Source organism: Fundulus heteroclitus, chromosome 9 (genome assembly GCF_011125445.2).
Source record: "Fundulus heteroclitus isolate FHET01 chromosome 9, MU-UCD_Fhet_4.1, whole genome shotgun sequence".
Lineage (NCBI taxonomy): Eukaryota > Metazoa > Chordata > Actinopteri > Cyprinodontiformes > Fundulidae > Fundulus > Fundulus heteroclitus.
Genome location: NC_046369.1, coordinates 25,694,048 through 25,719,230, shown reverse-complemented (window position 1 = coordinate 25,719,230; position 25,183 = coordinate 25,694,048). Strand labels below are relative to the sequence as shown.

Here is a 25,183-nt window from a genome sequence, read left to right as displayed (position 1 = left end):
GCGCACGTGGGAAAACACACACCTGAGAGGGCCGCTCTGAGTGACATGAAACAACTTAACGCAGGTAAAGCAAGGTGGATGAGAGAAGGAAGGGATAATGCAATCTGATGTAAAAAAAAGAACATTTAAAAACAAAAGAATATCAGTATGTATCACCAGAAAACTGCTGTCTTTCAATAAAAGAAGATGTACAGCACTAAATGAGTCCAGCTCTTAAAAAAGAAACAATGTACAGCTGATGGAAAGCATCTGAAAGTCATGTTTTCTTTTTTTTTTTTTTTTTTTGGGGGGGGGGGACAGGAAAGTGGGAGGAGGAAAGTTTTTAGCTCATACTGTAGCTTTCCGGGAATCACCTCGTTGGAGCTAAAATACAACTCTATGCCTGTCAAGCGCTGTTATCTTTGGTATTTTTCACAGATTCAGCAAAAGACATGAGAGCAATTTGTGTCTTTGTGACAGGTAGTCAGCTAGTTACAAAGTGCCTCAGGATCCAATTTGAAGTTGTTCTTTGCTAAATTGCCTGTTATGTGTCAACAAAAAAAACTGGTTCATTCCGCTCAGGAGGCTTTTTTTATTACCTCACCGACTCCAAGACCAGAGGTAAGTGGCTTAAACAGACAAAATAAAACAATACTCTGAAAGCATTCAGGTGGGTGACTGAAAAAGGTGACAAAACCGTTGAAGTCCAAAGACTGCCTGGAAAAAATACTGACTTCACTTCAGAAGCTTAAAAGATAGTTGGATTTAGGAACGAAGCATAAAGAAACTGTGGATGACTCAAGACTTTGTATCGTACAATGATACAAAGGAGTTTTTTTTTTTAATTGCTGCCTCGATTAGCAGCTATTCCACATGAGAGCGGTGGCATAAGCTTGCATACATACCGACATCTTGAACCTTTTCACATTGGAAACGCAAACTTCAGTTTAACTCATGGTGATTCAGTATGATGGCCCAACAGAAAATGTATAAGGGGAAGAAAACGGATACATTGTTTTCTAATTATTTAGCGGGGAAAAAAGTATCAGGAATGCATTTGTATTCAGACCCCAGAGTCAAAAGGTTGTCGAACTGTCTTTCGCAATAATTACAGTGGCAAAAGGTGCTATATCTCTATCTGGGGTATATCTGCTTCACACAGATACTCTTCTTTGCAAAAAAAAGCTCAAATAAACTGGACTTCAGATTCTCAGTTGGATTTAGGTTTAGTCTTTGACTGAAGCGGACATTTATTGCATGATTTGTTGTTATTGTTGAAAAATAAACATTCTGATAAGAATTAGTCATCCAGCCGATATAACAATAAGATCATATTTACCAAAACTCATAACATGATTTAAATTGTTACTTTTTAAGCTTGAACTACTTCTTTCACTGTTGATCCAATGAGAGCGGCAATAATTGCTGAGATTTACTTTCTAAAATATGACTTAATGCAACAATTAGCATCTCTTTAGCACTATTGGATGCACTGTAATTGATGTAGGATGGGGCAAACTACACACAACTGAATTAAAAGTTTTTGTTTCAAAATAATTTTAATTGTCTAAAAAATAAAAAATAAAAAAATACCATGAAGCAATTTTAGATAAACCTCTACCCCAGTCTCAAGTTCTTTGAGCTTCTTGCTCCCATTCATTCTGCTCCATCCATCTTCCCATCAACTCTGACCAGCTTCCCTGTCCCTGCCGAAGAGAAGCCCCCCCCCCAGAGCATGATGCTGCCACCGCCGTGTTTCATGCTCTGGTAGGGTAACTTATCTTTTATAAGCTGTCCTTCTTTTAATGCTTACCACGCTTAGCAGGAAAAGCTTTAATTCAACCCTAACTCGGCTTAAACCAAACGAAGGAGGCGCAAACATCTACAAGCTGCGTAAGGCTCATACTGATGCAAAGTTAATTTAGTAGCTGACCCCCTGACATCCACACATACATGTCAAACACACACACACCCACACCCCAACACCCAGCAGCCTTTATTGGCTGTGTCGGTAGTTAATGACCAAAGCTCGGTGATGGCCTGCTGCTCTCTTAGTGACCCTTCCTAACACAGGTCCCCCCTGCCGGCAATACTCTTTAATTACACACACCCAAACACACACACACACACACACACACACACACACACACAGACACTGAAATGTATCCCTTGTCCGCCTTCCGCCCGTGGCCTTTCACTTCTTCATTAGACAGTCGATGTTGGGGTGGAAAACCACACAAGAACCAGACGACAGGGGTCTCGGCGTGTGCAGCTCACAGGCAGACGCGCGCACGCTTTGAAAGAAAGACGCAGACCTACACATGCATAATGTTACATGCCTAATTCACAATTATAAATGGTGCTAATTAGAGGATATTAGAAAGCTCGATGCTTGGAAACAAAACTTAATGCGAGCGACATGATTGTTTAGAATGAAGGGAAATTTAATCACGCGCTCTTCAGTCTAGACTCTCAACTCAGGTGAGACTGAGGCAGTCGATAACTCCCTGAAAAAAAGCCAATTTACAGGTGATGACCTAAAAGCCTGTGCAGACACCCTAAAACACCTTCAAACGCTTAAATAAATTAAAAAAAAGCTTTAAATGGAGAAATACGCGGCATTCTCAGGCATACTGCAATGTATTTTCCTTCTTGTTGTTGCTTGGATAAATGCTCAGCAGTTTAACACATCAGCCTTGTCAGGTGTTTTATGTCGGTAACTCAGAATCCACCGGCAAGACCGTCTTTCATCGGCCGCTCCTTTTTACACCAACGTTCGACAGTAATATAAAGAGAAATCTGAGAAAAAGAGAGGCTCAGACGCCTCAGCCTCCACAAACGCAGCCGAAACGCAGAGCGGGCGAGATGCTCCTTGTTTTCAGCCACAAAACCTCAACTCACACTTTTAACTCCTCCACCTACACGAAGAGAAATCTCACAACAGGTTCACAGCTTCTGTCTGGGCTGTGCAGAATACATTTTTCAGAGGGAAGCCGAGAGGAAGAGTAACTCAAAGACGTACATGTGTATGTAAATATGGAAAATCAACATAAACTACTGAGGGATCTAGAGCAAGTGTAAATTGCACAGAAACAAACAACAGAAAACAATCTGAAGCAGCTTTGCTGAAAACATACCGCACACTGACATTTAGTGAGTAAAACTGACATTTACATGCCTCTAAATATTTACTCGCCACAATTATGTTCACATTCTGACAGTCATTGACACAACTCGACCGCAGATACTAAGGATTTAATACATTATGAGTTACTTCTGCTTGCTTAGACAACTGGTGCTCCTCTTATGGGTAAATCCTCACCCATTCCAATCAAACGCACTTTGGAGAAACTGCTGAACTTACAAGAATTCAAGGAAGAAGTTTTAAATGGCGACATAAAGACGGCACGGCTCAGTGGAAATGATGCAAGAAGCACTTTTAAAACTTATGAAGTATAGGCTCTTTATTGCAACTTTCTGTTTTATCTTTCCAGGTGCTGTTAATGCCAAGCTTCATAAATGTTACGAGACAGATTCTTAGTAATACATTTAATTTGTAACGCACTTTATATTTAGGCAAATCACAAAGTGCTACATGATAAAACAGGTAAAGTCTAAAAATAAAAACACATGGAGTGCATGAAAATAAAAAGATAAAATAAACAGAAGTGATAAGGAAAAGGAGCAAGAGTTCAATCAAAAGTTCAATCAAAACCCACCTTTTCAATCATGAAAAGGTGGGTTTAGGCCACGTTTAAAAGCCTCCGCTGTCTGTGGGGTCCTCTCATGGTCCGGGAGAGCGTTCCACAGACTAAGTTTCAGGAGAAAAGTTGAGATTGGAGGGTAAGTGTTGAGATGTGTGGGGGGCTTCACCATCTATGCACTGGTGGGTAAGGAGGGAGACCTTCTGTTCTGGTTTCTGCGTACTGTTGATAACCGATTAAGGTGGTTTCCGCTAATAGCATTAATTTAGAGGGACTGCGTAAGGGAGCGACACTGCATTGCAAATTCACCTTTTTTAGGTGTGTGCAATAATTTCAGCGTAATTCTCAAAATTGTTTGCATGTCCATTGTTTCAATTTCAAACAGTGTTTATTTTCAACAACATGGAGCAGCAATATGCATCAAACAGCAACAACGGTGGCCATGATGCAATTTTCCAGCCAACATGGTGTCTTTCATAATAATAATAATAATTGAACTTTATTGATCTCACAATGGAGAAATTCACTTCTGCATCTTAACCCATCCCCTTGGGGAGCAGTGGGCTGCCACTGTGCGGAGCCTGGGGAGCCATTGGGGGTTAATGGTCTTGCTCAGGGACCCAGAATGGCAGCTTGTGGGAGTTGAACTCAGAACCTCTGGGACTGAAGCTCTGTGCTCTAACCACTCCCCTTAAAGAAATGGTACAGCTTCCCTGACCGGGAATCGAACCCAGGCCGCAGCAGTGAGAGCGCCAAATCTTAACCAACATACTCATCATGTTTCTGAACATCGGGTAAAAAAAAAGAAGAAGAATGCTTGGTTTTATTTGAAAAGGGATCATCAAGTAGCAACAACATGGAAGGTGAGGTTTACTGGTGGGTCACATTTCCATCGCCTGACACCAATCCTTCGGTTTGAGGAAAAAATAATGGCGTTACTGAAGGTATGCATGTGTAAACCCATAGCAAAACTTGAATATTAAATTAGATTAGAGTCACCATAAGTCTTCACCCGACAAGCTAAACATGATCATTTCCTTTTACCAAAAACGTGAAATAACCAAGAGTCCTTGGCCGAAGCTCTTTATAAAATGAACATCTACTATAGCAATCTCTTGTGAGTTCAAAATGACATTATGCAGTGATGGTAGAAAGAAAACATGACCACTGTCAATCCTAGAGTTTTAACATAACCGATCAGGTCTTTACAAGCCTACAAGCTAACCTCAAGTGTGCAAAAAACCCACACATCACTTATTCCACTGACTGAGGGGACAGTACATGTTTAAACATGTACGGTTAAAAGCCCGAATGTTTGTCATTTTATGTGTGTCTGCAGTAGGGTTGCAGGATCTTAGCAGAACATGTAATTGTGATACTATTGCTGAATATTGTAGACAAATCGATTCAATTATGATTAACCTCTATTTTCTATGTTTCCTTCATCACAATGCGATCAACATTATCTTTAGACAACTGGACGGCCACTGTGTGCGTCGAGGCAGGCTAAATATACAGTATAATTGGCATGTAGAATATGCATGTATGGCACAGGAAACATAATATCCTACCAAATGTTACAAACGTGGTAAGAAACTTTATATAAGGGTGGATCCACTCATTTAAAGACAATTACACATGCCATCACCTTATATAAAGATACTCAGCCCTACAGTGTTAATGAGACCAGGGCTTTCAACAGCTGAGCTACCTCACTGTCATTGCAGTCAAGTTTCAGGAGTGGTACTGAGGTTAGTTAACAGCAGCAATAATTATAAAAAAAAGATCTGAAAGCTAATTTTTTGGTTTTATTGTTTTAATTAATAAAAAGCATTTTTGCTGCTCAGTGCTAAGCACATCTTTGTCCTGGCATGTTTTGGTAAACGTTCAAGCTTCAGTGTTTAAAATGTAATTTCACCTGTAACTTTTACAGCAAAAAGTCTGCGCTCGACAGAAACGTATGAAAACACAGAAGCTACTTAGAGCGCTTGCCAATTAAGAAATGATTTACTTCCATTACATTTATACTTGAATGTAAAGCTCATCAGACCTGTGTTTTCAAAGATAGTAGACACTTCAAAGCAGCTACTGTTAAAAGTCTATTGCACTTCAAACTTTGCCAAGATTTAATAATAAAATCTAACTCCTTTTTTACCAGCCAGACCTCCTGTGGGACTATTAAAAATGAAAAGACTCTCTGGTAACCCCGTTAGCAACATCTACCTCCTCCTTAATTCTTTGGCATTTCTTCATTTTCCTCCGCGCACTTCTTCGTTTCTTGTTGCGCTCAGACAACTATATATTTCTGCCGAGCTGAGGAGGTGCCAGATGAAAAGGAGCGGGAAGCGCCGGTGCTTTTGTACCATGAAAACGAAAAATACGGAGCAGACAGAGAGGTAGAGCCGGGCTACGCGCACGCCATAATGCCTAAAGGAACGCCACGGACCTCAAAGCCAGACGTCTTTAGCTGCCGACGGTTAAAAGAATTGCCATATAATGTTCTGCATAATGTGGTCTTAGGGGAAATTGAGTTGAGTAAAGAGGGCGATGAAGCCCGGCCTCACAGCCAGTGTTGTAAGGCAACATTTGACATTCGGCCCAAATTCACACCCATCTACGGCGCTAAATCCGTGCATCTCGCGATTATGTTTAGCAACCAGCAGAAACATCCAGACATTTAAAACCATCTCAAGCCGGTCTGATCCACTCGCCCCGTTTCTATTTTAAAGCATACATGATTCTGGGTGTGTGCCTCTATGTGTGTGTGTGTGTGTGTGTGTGTGTTCATGTGTTTAGGGCCAAGCAGGAAAGGCATTCCCAAAGGAGCAGTCCTCCTGAGTGCCAGACATTGGGAGGCGGGGGTTTGAGGGGGGAGGTATGTAAGACACACACACACACACAGCCTCTCTCTGAGACACACAAATGAGGCACACGCTACCAATTTTCATTTTGCATCCCACAGGCACCACCATGTACACCACCTCCACCTCATGAGTCACAGCCGATGAGATCGGCTTCCAATATTTTGATAAATATAGAAATTCCCATGAGGCCCTCGCATGCGCCCTGTGCAGATCTGTACAGGATGTGTCTTTATTTAATGCTTCTGTATTTAAGAAATTCTCACACAGAAGCAATCAGCAGTATGTTTTAAGAAGAATATTTAAAGCGTACTTTAGTAGAAGATGAACACCGATGCAGAGTGCCACCTGCTGTTTTTTTTTTTTTTTAAATAGTGTTTAAGCTTTTAGCCTCTGGTCAAAGCCAAGTTTAGACCAATCAGCTGTCCTGGCCCGGGTCCCGAGGTCACAAAGGTTAGAACATTTAAACCAAGTGGCCTTGAGGACCCAGGAGGCGAACACCACCTTACATTGTCTCACGTCAGACGGGAGGAGGCGGCGGAGGTGAGTGGAGACGGCCAAACCGCATTCCCAAGACAATGGATGGTCTGTGGAGCACACTGAAACTCTGAGGACCCAGAGGCATGTTGAAAACAAGAAGGGAGAGGGGGGGAGAAAAAAAAAGAAGGACACAGGGTAGAAAGAAGGCTTCAAGAATAAGAAAAGGGAGCAATGAAAGGCAAAATAAAGAATATTGAGGAACAGGAAGGTAAAAGGAGGGGAGAACATACGATAGGGAGGCGGTGTAAGAAGGAGATTTGGGGAAACATTATAGAAAACCGATCAGGTGAAAACAGGACGCTCTATTTTTGCTGAACACGTTTCAAAAGTATAGAGCTCCGCTGTTCATCAAGCAGATTCAAAGCAACCGTGTATGAGCTACTTTCATTGGTCAGCTGAACAATGTTTGAAGGAGCAAAGGTAAGGCATTAAACCGAGCAACGCTGCACCAGTTGTCGACACCTCCCCTCAAAAAACGAAACTTTTCAAATAAATAAAACCCGTCAACGCTTACTCTTAAACAGCCTTCCCCAAAGCCGTGACTTCAACTCATTTAAGGTCCGTACAGTTTAAAGGTACAGCAGCCTGCAAGTGTTTTCACCCCCCACCCCACCCTTGGGATGCTTATGTTTTGTTGCCTGACAAACTGGAATTAAAATGGATTGCGTGTTTGCACCATTTAATTTACAGAACCTGCCAACAACTTCAAAGATTTTTTTCTTTACAGTGAAGCAAACAACAAATAGAACAAACTAACAGAAAACTTCAGCACAAGTAACTGTTCACCCCCCCTATGAAATCAGTACTTTGTAAAGCCAACTTTTGCAGCAACACCAGCAGCAGGTTGCTCTGAATCAGTCTCTGTGAGCTCGCCACATCTTGTTCTTCCTATTCTTAACAGGAAGTTCCTTTTTTCTGGACGCTCTACCATAAAGTCCAGCTCTATGGAGAGTAAGTCTTATCGTGATGCTATGGACGGATCCTCCAGGCTCTGCTGAGGAGCTCTGCGGCTCCTTCAGGGTTTCCTTTGGTCCCTGACTTGTCTGGAGAGCTCCTTGGTCTTCATGGTGCGATGCCTCCTGCTTAGTGGTGCTGTAGCCTCTGGGGCCTTTCAGGAAAAGGTGTGTTTTTACCAAATAGTCTTGGATCTAGATGCCTTTTAGAGTTGCTGGTCATTTATGAATGTTGCAGATCCTTTAGCTTATCAGTAACCGCTTCACTCTTTGTTCCTATGATGAGAAGTAAGCACGGGGAGGCAGCATTTCCTTTTTATGCTCCTCAGCTCTGGAAACATCTGCCTGAAGCCCTGATCTATTCAGAAACTTTTCTCATTTTAAACATGTCTCCGTCATTTCTATTATTACCTAGCTTTTTATTTGCGTGAATATAGTCATTTTAACATTTCTGTCCTCTGTGTGTTTATATCTCATATTTTTATGTGATGCGTCATTCATGTTTTGGAGGTATGAGGTAGTTTTTTTTTATCTCTGTTCCTGTGTTTTTACTGTAAAACACTGTAAATTATCCTGTTTATGAATGGTGCCATAGAAATAAACTTGCCTAGCCTTCACTAAATATTAGTGAGGGCCTAGGTATAATTTTTGCCATGTGTGAAAAAGAGAATATCACAATGATTAGTGGATGTAAAACGATCAGAACTGAACAACAGTTGCCTTTCAATCTTTTTTTTAGCAGCTGCTAAATAATAATTAAATATTATTTAGCAGCATGACAACATGAAGTTGGCTAAAAGATGCCAGAAAGCCACACAAAATGTCCTGATCTAAAGAAAGTCTTGTGAGACTCTGAGCTGTACTCCTCCCCTCTCCTTCATGAGGTGTGCTTTGTTTGGAGATTGTTTCATGCACACAAATTACCACTATTAAACAAAAGCTTATATATTTAACTTTTCTCACCATAGAAGAGACATTAAATTTATTATAACATCTAGCAAGATTATAGTTAGGTTTTTCATAACCTGATTGGTAAATTCAGCTGTTTGAACGTGGATAAATGGACGGACAGAATCGGCTGGTCTTACTCTGCATATCAGAGCAGATAATAAGCAATCAAGTCAAAGGAATTGCTTTAAAACTTATTCACTAGACTTTGTGAAGGCACTAATTTGGGGGGAATCAATTAAAAAGATTACGGCAACACTGAACGTCCAAAACACCCTGTGGTCTCTACCAACTGGAAGTGGAGGAGGTCTAGAACCACCATGACCTCCGTAGATCTGGCTCCCTTTGCAAATCACTGAAAGGTGACCAAGAACTGAATGGTCACTAAATGGAGCTCCAATGGTCGCTTGTAACAATGCAGCTATTGTCACCCAGTAGGTCAACCATCACTAACACACTGAATAAATAAGTCCTTGTTGTTGTAGTGTCCAGGAGGATACTACGGTCTGCTTGGATTTTACAGTAACAAATCTTAGAGATGGTCAGACCAGAACTGACAAAAATCTCAACCGGTAGTCTTTAGAAACCAAAAGAGTACTTTTTTTTGGCCTAAACTCCACTGAAGTACCATTTCTCGAGAACAACAGGGACCGCTCAACACCTGCCTAACGTCATGATGTTAAATTGCTAAATTTAGAACAGCACAGTGCGCACGTGTAGTGGCCATTTTGGGGGTCGCACAGAGCGGTAATGCTTGAAAAGTTTACTTGTATGAGTCAAATCATGAACAGATCTGTTCTGAATATTGTCTCAAGATACATATTATAGCAACAATAAAACGCTACTGTGTTGGTATCTGCTGAAACGACAATGGTGATCACAAAGAGGGAGTTTTTTTTTTTTTTTACATTGATTTTCCAAAACCCCGAAGGATTGCAGAGAAATGTCCATGTTGGATACGAGCTTGGAAGTGGGAGGACTTTAATGTGGAATCTGACCAAAGACACCTATGTGCTGTCTACATTTCCTCTGTGGTAAGGAGCCAACTCTTGGATGTCCTGAACTAATACCAGCGACTGCAGTGTCTGTGCAGGTAGGCTACATCTATTTGGCTTTTTCTCAGCGGAATGAAATCATCATTCAATCCATGAAGGGTGTTTATGTGAGATTCAGTGTTGCACAGCTTATTTTCACAGCTTGTTTTTCTCTAAAGTCACTTGCAACTTTCGTGAGCAGCTTTGCTTTTATCCGACTCAACCCCTTTTTCTGGTTATATATATGTGTGTGTGTGTCAGATATTGTGTGATTGCAGCGTGATGACTGACTGCAACTTTACAAAAGAAGCTGTTTTTAAGTCAGTTTTTTGCAATAAGCCCAATAATGATTTAAAACAGGCTGTAATAATAAATATATTCTTTCTTAGTATTAGCTGTAATTCTATGTGGATTCAGCGGATTTCTTTCTCACCTTTGATCAGTCGAGAGAGAGGATGGGACAGCCTCCCCTCCCTTTATATTAATACTGTTTTCTTTCCACTCATTTTGAGGCTTCTACATTTCAAACAACGTTTAACCTGTTCTAAGCTGGGTTTCTCGCTTAAAACATGTTGAAATGAAGCTCCTAGGACGTCGTCACGTTTCAAAATTAATTGGTATCGTGGTTGTTGCCACTGTAGTTTGTACTCAGCTTGTCCGACCAACTGGGCTGTCTTTGGTCCAAATATGGAATAATTTGAGAAACGTCCTGTTATGTCTATGTGTTATAGACAGTCTACCAATGAGCCACCCGAATAACCCCAATTACACCTAAACGTTTATTGCCAGATACATGATACATTTTCTAAAATCAACATATTTTGGATCCATTCCAGTAATAGCCTGTTTTTTCTTAATTTATTGGATCATAAGAGATTTTTGCATTTGCATTTCATGAGGGGAATATCTATCTATCTATCTATCTATCTATCTATCTATCTATCTATCTATCTATCTATCTATCTATCTATCTATCTATCTATCTATCTATCTATCTATCTATCTATCTATCTATCTATATATATATATATATATACATATATATTTTTTTTCTGCATTTTGTTTGCATTATGAAAAAACATATGGGACACTTAAACAGTTTTTAGCACCTTTACATTTTTTTAAAACAATATTTCCTGTTTTCCGCGCATTTGCATTTTTAGCAGCATAGTAACTTAATGCAGCAGGTTTTAAGGGAGTTATTGTTTTAAAACAGGTAGGTCTCTGAAATAGCTTTGTCGAAATTAATTTATTTTAGGGTTTAATTAACTTTACCCCTTCACCATAGAGAAAAATGTATAAAAACCCAAGACACACTCTTCTTACTACATTGGACATAATGACAGGGCGCCGTTTGAACAACATAGTTGACAGAAGGTCAGTCGTTCACAACAGGGATACTCTGCAACATTAAACACTCCCCTTTCCCAGTCATCCCACTTTCACACACTCCTTGCTCTGTATGATCCTGGGAGACACGGCAGGAAATAAATGGCTTCGGTGCTGACCTCTGGACCACCAGCTGACAGACTCCCAGAGTTCAGTGGGGTCTAAAATACAGTGACATTTGACATTAATGTTCTCTATTTGCATTTTTGCTCCCCAGAAGCGCGCTGGAGAAGGGCTGCACGGTTCACGGCTGGTAAATGGCTCCTCGTCGGAGACTGCGGTGTTGGAGAAAAGCACTTTAAAGGATGATTTAAACTTCCACTGCAGTGACACCGGCCTTTCATCTCCCTCTCATGACAAAAGCCAGAGACCCCGGAGAGGTCAGAGAGCGAACACTTGACGGGGTCGGATTTGGCGGATGTCGTTAGGACAGAGCTTGTCAAATATTGACTCTGGCGGAGTAACGGAAGAGGAAAAGGAGGTAAAGACTTCCGGAGAACACCTCGCTTTTCTCCAGACAGAAGCTTGCATGTGGGCAGGCGCGCTCTCACCAGCACTGCCATCAATAAATAAACAGGGACTGACAGAAATATCCCCAGCATAGACTCCGCCAGCAGTGGCACGCACAGAGAGAGGGAGGGAGAGCGTACAGCGCGGAGATAAAGGCTGAAGGAGACAGCGAGCGAGAGGATAGAAACAAGGAGGAGGGAAACAGAGCAAATAAATAGAAAGGGCTGAGAAACAGGGAGAAGGAAATGTAACGATTACAATAAAGACGACGACGGTGCCGGCATTCTTCCAGTTCAGAATTAACGGCCGAGGTGAAACATGATTATGGTTTCCGTCCTGTTCCCCCACCCACCAAACTTTCCCCTCCACCCCTTACCTCGACACTCAGACACACAGACCAGAGCAGCACAGTGACACACACACACACACACACATACCAACTCCCCCATTTCCATCTGAGCCTCCGCTCCATCACCCAGTCCCAACCTCTGGTTCTCATTTAGAAGCAACCTCCTTTCTCCTTCTCCTCCTCCTGAGCACACCTCGCTCTCCCTCACTCAGCATGTTTGTGTGAGCATGTGTGTGTGTGTGTGTAAATTCCTCACACCGACACATGTGCAAGCACAGCCTGAGACGTTTAGCCCCCCCCCTCCCACCCCCAACACCAACACCACCCAGAGCCTGTGTGAGTTGTGGTAACACAATCACAAATACACGTATGCAGGCACAAACACATGAACGAGCAGCGTGGAGCACCCGAGATCACATTCACGCTCCCCCTTCTTCCATGATTAGTCTAAATATGCCAGTGATCACAGAACAGCAGGAAGACCCACTCCACACGGAGCTACAGATACGGATACGGACACACAAACCTTCTCCTCTCCCTCTGCTACACACACACACACACACACACACACACACGGAAGAAATGAAAAAGAAATCACACATTTTTCATTTGTCTGTCTCCCAAGATGGCAGGTTGCCAAGCTTCACATAAATTTGGTGCAGTGCCTTTCGCAGCCCTTCTGCAGGTACAGTAATGCAAACCCCGAATTCAGTAGATCCGGCGCTTTCAGTAACAAATCACACGGGCGAGGAGGGAAAACATTAGAGGATGCTGTGTGTCCTCCAATCAAGGCGAAGAAGCAGACGCTTCATACTGTAAACTCAAATTACCGCCTCACGGTTGCATGCCTCCGCCCACCAGTCAAACTGCAGTTCATTTCCATGTTTCCATCTTTGGCCATTAATGGGAGTTTTTCTTCTCCATCCAGGCTCAGAGTCTAAAAGGCATGTTGTTTCGCTGCGCGAGACTGTGAAGCTCCAAAGAGGCAAATTTGGATATGAGCTAAAAGCATTTATGAATAAAGGAGACACTGTGTGGACAAGATTGTATCTTATCTGCAGTAGACAGCGGTCAAAGCAACCTGAGAGGTTAATTAAGAGAGGACAGCAAAGCTAACCTCTACAACATGCAGGTACCGCTGAACAGTCAGTTGTACACAGGATAGGCTTAGGGACTTAGTTTAAGTGATTTTGGTATGGTTCACTCGTACACCGCACTGTTAAACGGGAACCAAACCCCTTAGACAAAGTCGTGGAGATGCAACAGTGACTCTTTTGGGGCACTTTTACAAGTGGCTGCCCAGTATGAGCAGCAAGCGTGTATCTGTCTCTCCCACCCCCATTTAAATTATAGATGTCTGACCTTCTCAATTACAGCTATCCACGACGATCATACTAGATAGGAAGAATGTATCTGTGGATAGGTGCAGCTGCAAACCCAACAGACTTGAAGGGATGATGCTGTTTGAGGTAGCTGCAAAGTTCCTTGTGGATACATTTGGCAGAAAACACAGTTCCCTTTGAAAAGGCGCTTTACATCTGTTTGCTTCCTCTGGCTTAAGTGATACTGATAAATAGCTAATTGTAAGCCTTCCTGCAGTAACAGCATCCACACTGAGGAGCGTTGTCACCTCGAGCTGGTAGTACTTTGCTATGGTGTGTTCGCTGGTTGGAAAATGATCAGATTTTTAAATTTCAGACCAGTCAGGGGCTGGCAGGGCGGATCAGGGGGTCTATGGTCTATAGTCGGGTCTGTAGTGATTTTCTGTTCATCTGTTTTACATTGCATCACTACGTGCGATTATGCTACAGTGCATTCTCCCATAAAGAGTGGTGTAGCGAAGGTTTTAAAAGTTTCATTTCCAACAAGTCATAATTATAAGGTCCCCGGGAAAAGGGCACAGTGGTCAGGGTTTTGACTTCCAGGTGTGTATTTTTTTCTTTTTCAATGGATGCATAAGGCAAAGCAGCACTGCCCCTCTCCCACCTGTTGCTTCATCCTGCCAATCAGCTTGCTGAAGGAAAGCTCCTGCACTATTCCTGCACTTACAGGAAAGACTAATTTACCTGCTATGACATTTTTTGGACAATCATAGGTCTTGCTAAGGCGACACTCTTTGGAAACAACCGCTGGCAAGCTTTAGGCAGCGTGTCTGGTAAGCGGGTGACTCCTTAATGTTATACATCTATGATAACCTATGCTTTCCAATGTATATATATATATATATATATATATATATATATATATATATATATATATATATATATATATATATATATATACAATTTTTTTGTGTTAACGACATACAGTAGATAACAGTAAGACTTGCCAAGTGCTCACGAAGCCTGTCAAAAATTTTACATTTCACAAATGAGGGTAAAAACCACACTTTGCTTTCTTCTTTGAAATAATTTAAATATTTTCTAATGTTACATGTTACATGAAACCTTTGTTGTGGTTTTCCCAACACAGCCTCCATTGTCTTAGTAATGAGATAGAAAAAAAGCTCTGAATACGTGTTCATTCGCTGTCGCTCTCTGCCACCAGCCGAACAAAGCAGAAGCAGCGAGCTGAGCCTTCGACGCGGAAACAAAAGCTCGCTCTCGCTGCGCGGTAGTTGAGATTGTTTAAAAAGTCACACGATATACTACAGTGTGCTTTTAGAAACAGCCGTTTGGCTCCGACACTTCTAAAAAAAAAAACTATCTTCTTTAAAAAAAAAATATGAGAGATTTTTCACTAATTCAGAAACAAGTAAGAAAATCTCACAAGCAACGAGTGCATCGGCATCTTGCTCCAAGACAGTTTGCCACACAGGAGGGGCAGAGATCAAACCTTCAGTCTTCAAACTGAAAGACAACTAAATTCAAGTGCCGATTAAAACAATAAAATAAAAGCATTTACATTTCAGTTTCGAGTTTCAGGACCTAAATATGCTTATTGTGTAAATGCCTTTCGGGGTATATAAGGAAACATTTTCCTCCTATGCAACCACGTGTATTTACCACCTTGCTGTATATTTTCAAATATCCAGTATGTAATTTACCAGTAAAACGTCACCGATGACAAACAGCGCCAATGCAAAAGAGACCTGCAGAAATTCTAACGGTGTGGGAGACGTTGAGTAGAGTGAAGCATGCAGCCGTGCATATATGCACGCATGTATGCACCCATTTACACACAACCTGGACCAGCAGCTTTTATTATACGACCCAGAAAAGATCATTTACACACATGCTTCCACGCCCTTTTAACACTCCCACTGGCCCCTTCATTCTCCTCATCCCCCCTTCCCCGCATCTCCTCTCTGCCCTCTCTCCCACCCCCTTTTACCATTTCTGCTTCGGCACAAGAACCTGGACGCACACACACACATGCAAGCATGAACACATACACACACGCATACAGCCCCATGAGGAGAAATGGGGTCGTTTGCCTCCGTTATCTCCTTTCTACTACCACACACACACACACACACACACACACACACACACACACACACACACACACACACACACACACACACACACACACGCACAGAGCCATGCCCCCTTCTGTCTTTCTACCCCTTGCTTAACTTACTCCCACTTCTCTCACTCTATTTCTCCTCCCCCTCCCTCAACAGCCTTCAGCCAATGGCATCTCAGAGAAGCTGTTGTCATGGTGACGGGGCTCCTGTCTGCACTCTGTCCCTCAGGCATCCCAGATCCAGAGAACGCCGTGGTGTTTACGTGAGACCGGAGGAGAGGAGAGAACAGGGCTGTGGATAGATGTGTGTCAGAGGCAGCAGACGGAGGAGATGGAGAAAACAGACGATTAAAAAAATTATAATAATTCTTCCACTTTAACCAGCTTTTGTCTTTTGGTTCAGAAGCTTTGTTTTTAGTGTGTTCAGTCATGTGTTTGTGGGTGTGTGCCTCTGTGTCCATGTGTGTGTGTCACATGGCCTTACAGACACCCAGGCATCTCACACCCCTATTCCTGGCACCTCCACCCAATCTCTGACCTTTCCTGGACCCCAGCAGGCACACTCACACAGGCTTGACCCCGTACACAATCACGGCTCTTCATAAGCATGCATGCATGCACAAACAAACACGCGCATTGGCTTAAGATCATGTAACCAACCCAAAACGCTTGCACCTGGCGTGACCTAAAATAAGGTCCTCGGGCGGCCACGGAGTGGGGAAACAGTGACAGAGCCTCAGCAGTAACCACACTGTGCCACTCTCACACCAAATAACTCACCGTGGATAATATCTGGATTCATTTCAGCTGTTTGATTTCAGCTAAATATTTCTGTTTTTACATTTTGAGCGGTGCGGCTTTTCCAGCCTTTACGACAGTTGCACTGCAGCAGTATTTGTCGTTTACGGCCAGAGTCGGCGCACCGGCTGGCTGTTCCTGCAGAGAGAAGGCAGTCTGCAGAAACAAACAGACACACACACACACACACAGAGCTGAGAATATAAAACTATAAGCGAGAGAGTGATGAAACTCAAAACTGCTGTCTGTAACTGCTCGTTCTCTAAGAGAGCAGATGGACACTTTATATCTAGACTGAAAAGACTCCAACGTGTTCATTGTTAAAAAAGGGTATTTAAAACTGGCCTGTCTCACATGTTCAGAAACAATAGTTTTAAAATTGGCAAATTTTAACCAAAAAAGAAGGTATCTTCCTGTCAACTCTCACCAGTTTCCCTGTCCCAGCTGAAAGAAGGCATCTCCACTGCATGATGGTGTGTTTCAGGACGCAGGCCGAAATGATCACTCTTAACCCTATAGACCAGAGCCTCTTCTTCTATGTGGGGCAAACTGCAAGCAGTATGTCTTAATGTGTGTTTTTTTTATTTGGCTTGTTTGTATAAAAGAGGCTTCCCTCTATCTAGACACTCTTCCATCAAGGCCAAATTTGTGGAGAAGACAAGTTGAGAAAAAGAAAAGTTGCGCAATCAACACTGTTGAGCCTGAAATGTGTATTTGTGCCGCTCATGGAACAGCTGGATTTAGACTGAGATTAAATGACACAAAGACGGACTTTTAGTATGGGGTATAGACTTACATAGACATACGTGGTCTATACGATTCACACGGACCACTCGAGGCACTTTTGCTCTACGACCCCCTCATCCAGCCACACTGACCAACATTCATACACCCATAAGCAAAAATTGACAGCGAACACGGGGAGACAGAGCATGTGGATTTTAACCAAAAAACTTTTTGACTGCAACTCAACTCCTCTTCCCACACATTTACAGCTGCCCCAAATACAAGGCCAAAGGAAGTTGAATACACACGCACACCACACCTTTGATTTCAGCACTTTCTGAGAACATGGCTGTCCAGAGGTAAGGAAACGGGGACGAAATGGTTTTAGGTGAGGACAAAATGTCAACGGTAGGGTTTGAGGTGAGAGAACAAAAGGAGCAAATCAACCTTGAGTCCACCGAAAACAACCAGACGGTTCGCAAAGCATCCAACAAGGAGTCAAAAGGACATGTGGGGTAACAAATTCAATGATTGAACAAAGCATCACAGCAGCGACTGTTAGCAGCATTTGAATAACAGAAAATCCAAGCCGTTTATGGAAATTACTCATGTTGTTTGGCCAAGACTATTACACCTATGAAGTCGTGTTTGTTTTTTTGAGAGAGCGTTGTTTGTATTGTTACTCTTTGTGTATTCTATTTGTGAAAACTGCAGTTCAGCTTCTACTAGCTGACGGTACTTTGCATTCTCCTGTACAGCTGCAAGGTTAAATGATTTCTGCGTTTCCAAAGATCTGCTGGGCAAACACCATCAGGAACACTTCAGTGTTTACAGTGGACCGAGCAGGAAAAGATTTACTTTTTTTTTTTCAAAACACCATGAAGTAAAATATTCATAACCTCATCATACACAGAAAACAAAAGACAACAGTCATTCATGTGCAATAAGCATAATAAGATGCGACCTGCAAGCTGCAATCAGGCGAATTGGTTTAGGTGTCATTATTACCAGTTTTCCTCAAATATCACTATATAATTTTCACCCAATCCTAATCCTGACCTTTGCGATGGAAACTTCAGCACGAGCCTACATCAATATTTAAGGCGGTGAGCAGCTCTTTAAGCCTTACTGACTTGTAATAAGCCGCACAAATTCTTGATCTTCATAAGTGGCGGCCTAATATTCAACACACTTGACTTTTTTCTCTCTTTCACAAGACAATCCAGCACATTAATTGCAAGGTAAACAACTCAAGATGAATGCCCCCCCCCTCTTTTCCCCTCAGAAGAGCCATTTTCTTACCCTCCGTTCACTCTTCTCATTTTTTTTCTGAGGCAAGCTCAGTTTAAGCCCCCCTTTAGAATCAGAATCTGGACAAGCACCAGTCAGAAGCTAATCCGGCTCGCCGACTGGACCCCTCCTCTGAAACAGCCCGGCAGGGGGTGGACTGATGAAAGGCAGGCTGATATGAGGGACATGAAAGGCATTGTCGAGGCACACAGAGCTGCAGACACAGCTTGCCTGAGACCCCCGCGCTGCGTTCAGCACTGTACAAGAAGCCATTTAAGACATTAAAACCGCACGGTCGTCAGAGCCGCTTCTATATGCCAAAGGCTGCCGCGTTTTGTCTGCTGCCACTTGACGCGCCGGTTAAGACACTTTAAGTCTGAACCGTGATCACTTTGTGTTCTAACAACTGCTTAACTAGCATCCTGCTTGATCAAAGCCAATCCCCTTGACTGGGACACCTCTCTCTCTCTCTCTCTCTATTGGTCAGGGAGGTGTAGAGACAAAATTAGCTCCAGTTGGAGCAAAAAGAGTAAACTTTTTGTTTCAAGCTGTCCAAACATCATAGATTAATTAAAAATAGCTGCCTGGGGTGCATTAGTGGAGCTGTTAGGAAACATATGGCTTGTTAGGGTAGATGCACTGACTGGATCAGCGAGGGTTTCATGCCCGTTTACATTTATATGACACAACAAAGCCTTGACAGCAGGGGACTCAAGCTCCAGTCTTTGAGGCCGGCCGGGTCCTGCAACTTTTTTGATGCGTATCTGTTCCAACATACCTGGATCAAATGCTTGAATTACCTCCTCAGCATGCAGCCAAGCTCTACGCTCTAAACCCTGTGGACACGACAACGATCCATTAAACACAGGATTGTTTTTCTGTTTCTGTTAACACATCTACAAGTAGATGGTATGTTCATTAATGCTCTCCGACATGTGTGCATGTGTACAAACACTCCCTGCTTTAAAAGACATCCTAACTAAATAAACTTTCAATATGGCAGGGACTCAAATGTCTAGTCATACGACGAAGTTCAACTGTGCGCATTAATTTCTACTGATTGCAGTCATGCTGCCCATGTGCCAGGGCTTCCCCATACAGGCAGGTTACTTTTTTTTGTGTACACTCGACAACACAGATCTACTCTGGAGCTGGTGTGAATAGTACATGCAGCAAAACTTATATCTAAAATGTCTCCAGCCGACTGTGTTGAACCACTTTATTATTGTTTCTGTATTTAAAAGTTATAAAGTTATTGATGGAGATAGTAAACTTCCCGCAATTAAAAGCCTAGTTTAAAAGAGTTTGGATTTTATATCTTTGTCATGTTTTAGTATAGTAAATATGATACATTAGTTTAGTTCAATGACCAGGAGTTTTGAAGAAAAATTGGTTTTATAAAAGAAAAATGACTTAACATATAGCTCTTGAAAAAGGCGTCACACTTAAACATACTCCCTAGTTTTTTTTTTGTTTTTTTTTTCACAGGAGTCCAAGCAGAAGGATATTGATTATTATAGATACAGTCATGGACAAAATTGTCGGCACCCCTCTGTTAATCAAAGAAAATCCCACAAAGACCACTGAAATTACAAAATATAGTATAAAGACTTACTGAAAATAAACCAATGGAATGAAAATCAGACATTGCTTTTGAATTGGGGTCCGACAGAATCATTGAAACAGGTCTGGACAAACATTATGGCAGCTGTAACTTTATATTTTGCTGTGCAGCACCTGGGATTAAGGGTCTTGCTCAAGGATCCAGTACATAAGATTTGAACCCAGCACTAGCCACAAGGCTACCACTCCCGTCAGTAAAAGAAATTTCGTCACGAACAGGATTCGAACCTGTGCAGGGAAACCCTATTGGATTTCAAGTCCAACGCCTTAACCTCTCGGCCACCGTGACTACAAACTGCTCCTGTTGCTCCTGTTTCAGCTCCTCCTATAGATGTTTAATAGGACTTAGATCAGAGCTCATAGGAAGACAATCTTAGGTGGTTCCAGATGTGTGTTTTGGGTCATTATGCTGTTGGAAGACCCATAACCTACAACTGAGACCAAGCGTTCTTACACTAGGCAGCACATTCCTCTCCAGAATGCCTTGAGTGAATCCTGCAAGAGTTGTCTGTATATAATAATAATAATTGATCTCACATTGAAGAAATTCACTTCTGCATCTTAACCCATGCCCTGTGGGGATCAAACCGGGTACTTGCAACCTTCTCAGAGCGCAAGCGCGCTGCTCTAAACACTCAACCACCACTCCCCCATTACTTATATTTTGCTGTGCAGCACCTGGGGTTAAGGGTCTTGCTCAAGGATCCAGTACATGGGATTTGAACCCAGAACTAGCCACAAGGCCACCACTCCCATCAATAAATGAAACTTCGTCACGAACAGGTTTCGAACCTGTGCAGGGAAACCCTATTGGATTTCGAGTCCAACGCCTTAACCTCTCGGCCACCGTGACTACAAACTGCTCAAGTTGTCTCAGGTTCTTCAATAGGACTTAGGTCAGCGCTCAAAGGAAGCCACTCTTGGGTGGTTCCAGCTGTTGGAACTGTTGGAAAAAAAATAAAAAATAAATAAAAAATAAATAAATATATATATATATATATATATATATATATATATATATATATATATATATATATATATATATATATATATATATATACCATGTTAAATGTTAAAACTTCAGAGCAATTACTGAATTACAGAGAAGTTATTATTTAAACGTAGCTTTCACCACTATGCACTACCACGCACTGTGGCTTCAGAATATGTTTCTGACAGTTGTTGGCTGGGTACTGGTTTCATATATATATATTAAAAAATAGTTTTTCGTTTAAAAATCTAAACTCAGCAAAAACATTTGAGTTCATTTTGTATATTGTTGTTTATTTATAAGTGTTTTGGGCTGATAAAATAAATATATAAAACCACTTTTGAAAATAAAACCTTAATTAGACTTACTAGCCTAACCCAGTCAGTTAACGGAGGGGGACGTGTTTAGTCAACAACAAAAAAGCGCGTTCTCAGATCACTATACTGTAGAAAACTTGATTTTTTGTATCTTTTAATGTGAAGATTTTCTGACTACATCTGAACCCCAGACCCTTACCCAGATGTAAAACCAAAACCAGATGCTTAATATGCACCCATACTGTTTATGCCTGCGCTTCATGTTCAAATTTAATGAGATTAAAAATAGCTTTAAAACACACAAATGACCCATAGCTGATAAATTTCTCGAGACCTCAGCCTGAGCTCCAAATGTAAATCAAAGCCGTGAGAGACTGAATGACTTTGACACGACGGAGTAAAATAAGATTTTGAGGCTTTTAGAAGAAAAAAAAAAAAACACCAAGGACATTTTTGTAGCTTGTCTTTGAAACCCAGAACAGACTAATTGTCTGCTAATATCTGAAGAGCATCTTTGGGCTCTCAAACACACACACATACACACACACGCACACGCACAACCATGTAGAGGACAACTTGATGACAGATGGAAAGAAATTAGAGGCAAAGTAGCATTAATATTCCATCTCTTAATAACAACCAGGGCCCTTCCCCCACCTCTACAGCATCACACACACACACACACACACACACACACACACACACACACACACACACACACACACACACACACACACACACACACACACACACACACACACACACACACACACACACACAAATAATACTGTACTGGAAAGCATTTCCCTAGAAGGGTAGTTATTCAAATTCAACCCATCTTCTCTCCTACACCTTTTTTTCTACCACCCTCTCGCCCCACTACCCGATACCCTTCCTTTCTCCCCCAACGCCCCCCCACCCGCCCCCCTCCCCTCTGTGCACCCACAAACCCAGCCCTGTTGCCCTCCAGCCCTGCAACCTCCCTGCAAAGTAGAGAGCAATCCCTTGGTGGGTCAGCCAGATTAAACTGCCACTGTAATCCGCTTGGCTTTCACCTCCTTGTCCTGAGCTAAAGAGCGCGAGGGATGGAGGGATGCAGAGGAGAAAAAGGAGGAGGGCTTGGTGGAGGAATAAAAAGAATGATGAAGACAAAGAAAAGACAGCGAAAAGGGAAGAGAAATAAGTAAGGCAGCGAGACTGGGGGAAGTAGCTAAATGACAACAAGGGCATGGAGAGAGGAAAAGCAAGGAGATGGAAAAAAGGAGGGAAACTAGGAAAAAGTGGAGAGAGGCATCTGCATTAAAGGAGAATGAAAAGAGGTGACGGGAATAATGAATCACATAAAGGACCAGATAATAAGGACGAATGAGAGTCAAATAAACTGTGTTACAAGAGGGAATGATGAAGGACAGCGGGGCAACGCTGGCTACAAATAAACAGGAAGCTACACCAAAGTACGCCTTTGTATTGTTGCAATGATGAAATTTATTCTGTATGAAATTTCAAGGAAAAAAGTCTCATTTCCCTCATGGCTCATCAGTTTCGAATCATTTACCTTGTTTTGTTTTGACCTGAAACTGCTGCTCCCTGACTTCCCCTATTTTCGACCATTTACTCTAACAACAAAAAGCACGGGAGATGAAAGGAAGTCGTGCTTGGAGCTCATCAATGGAGTCGGAACGATGGACTGTGATGGGATAGATTAAACTGTCCGGTCACAGCTGAAACATCAGTGGGCGTTATCACAAAGTTGTAATAATGTAAATGCTCTGCTGCCAGTGAGTTTCATAGCAGTGCTTTGCAACGTGATGGATAATCAATCACAACACCAGCAAATTTTAGAATCGATTTGTGGCTTAGACGACGTGGGTGTTAATAACAAGTACATGTTCTAAGGTCCTACTTTTAAGACTAGGCTTAAAACTTTGCTTTTTGACAAAGCTTACAGTTAGAGAGGCTTAGGTTACTTTGAGCTACCTCTATAGTCATGCTGCTGCAGGCTGAGGCTGCTGGAGGACATCAGGGTCTATTTCTCTCACTCTGCTGAGTTCTCCTACTGTTCTCCAATTTGCATTGATTGTTGTTATTTCAACTTAAAACATTTTTTACTTCATAGTAGGTACACCTGGTCTGCCGTTCTATTAGCTGTGACATCATCCAGGAGGAAAGATCTTCTTCCATTACCATATAACATAGAAAGTACTCCTGGATCAATGTGCTTCTGTGCTTTCTGTGTCTCTGCTCTGTCTTCTCTAACCCCCAGTCGGTCGAGGCAGATGACCGTTCACACTGAGCCTGCTTCTGCTGGAGGTTTGCCTCCCTGTTAAAGGGGAGTTTTCCCCTCCACTGTCACTTCAGGGATTGCTGCAAAGCCATGGACAATGCAGAGACCGTCCCTGTTGCTCTACGCTCATCCAGGCGGATTGAATGCTGCTTGTCAAGACTTCATGAAATCTACTGGGTTTCCTTACAGAGGAAACTTTTTGACCAATCTGTCTGAATGATCTGATTAAATTTGACTTTGTAAAGTGCCTCGAGATGACATGTGTTGGGAATTGTCGCTATACAAATAAAATTGAATTAAATACTCTATTTGTTGTTAATTTTAACGTCTTCTCTCACTCTTTCTCTTTCCATAGATGGTACACCTGACCAGAAAGCTTCGGGGTCTGGGAGTTGATTTTTTTCCTGAACGGAGTTTTTGATAATGCTATTGCTTGAATTTACGAGGCCCTTTCTTTGTTTTACCTTCCTGGGAAAGTACTCCTGGTCCAGTGATTCTGTGTTTACTGTATCTATTTCCTTGACAGGGCTATTGACAGAAATACTGCTGCAATTAACTCTGTGTAGTCTCTTGTTTACTTTTCCTTCAAAGTACTACCGGCCAAGTGATTCTGTGTTTAGTCGTACCTCCTTCCTGGACTGAGTCATTGACGGAGCTGTTGCTGCCGTTAATTCTGCGTACTAATTCCCACAGAAAGTAATCCTAGACCAGTTTGTATGTATTTCTCTCTCTTTCCTGACTAAGAAACTGTTCATTGTGGGACCGTTACCCAAACTCTAAATGTATCATACGGGAGTTATACTTTAAAAATCCGTTCAAATGTTTAGGTGGAGAACACGGCACGTGAATGAATTCAGTTTTAATCTGTGTGAACTGAATTTTGGTCTTGATAAAGACATTCAAACCCAATTTTAAATAAACTGAAGTAAATACACTGACATAACTTTATTATAGCTCTTTATTGGGGCAGCTGTGGCTTAATGGATAGAGTACTCATTTTGCAATTGGAAGGTTGTGAGTTTGATTCCAGCTTTCCCCTATCACCTGGTCAATGTATCCCTGGGTAAGGCACTTAACCCCAAGTTGCCTACGATCTGCGTATTGGTGTATGACTGTGAGTGCGATTGGGTGAATGTGGCTATAGTATAAAGTGCTTTGAGTGGTCAGTATGACTAGAAAAGCGCTATTTAAATTCAGTCCATTTACCATTTATTGAATATAAATGACCACAGTTAATGCAAATGGAACCACAACGTTGTCAGAATGCTGTCTTTGGAAACAGAGCAATGCCAGATGTGTTGAGCTTCTCATTCTTCCTTCAATTAGCAGATGCTTAGTTTGAACACGCTCAATCTGCTCTTTTTCCCCCTTTTGCTCAGGAAAAATATATATAGTATTTTTAGTATAGTTTATTTTTAT

The 25,183-nt window shown here is 42.0% G+C and overlaps 2 non-coding genes and 1 pseudogene across 2 annotated transcripts; all 3 read right to left on the bottom strand.

Annotated features, from left to right (window-relative positions):
- LOC118556474 overlaps positions 1–25,183 on the bottom strand; it is a 116,190-nt pseudogene that overhangs the window by 34,184 nt on the left and 56,823 nt on the right.
- trnas-cga lies at positions 20,380–20,461 on the bottom strand. Its single transcript has one exon. It is a non-coding gene; the product is annotated as a tRNA-Ser (tRNA).
- trnas-cga lies at positions 20,944–21,025 on the bottom strand. The gene has a single exon. It is a non-coding gene; the product is annotated as a tRNA-Ser (tRNA).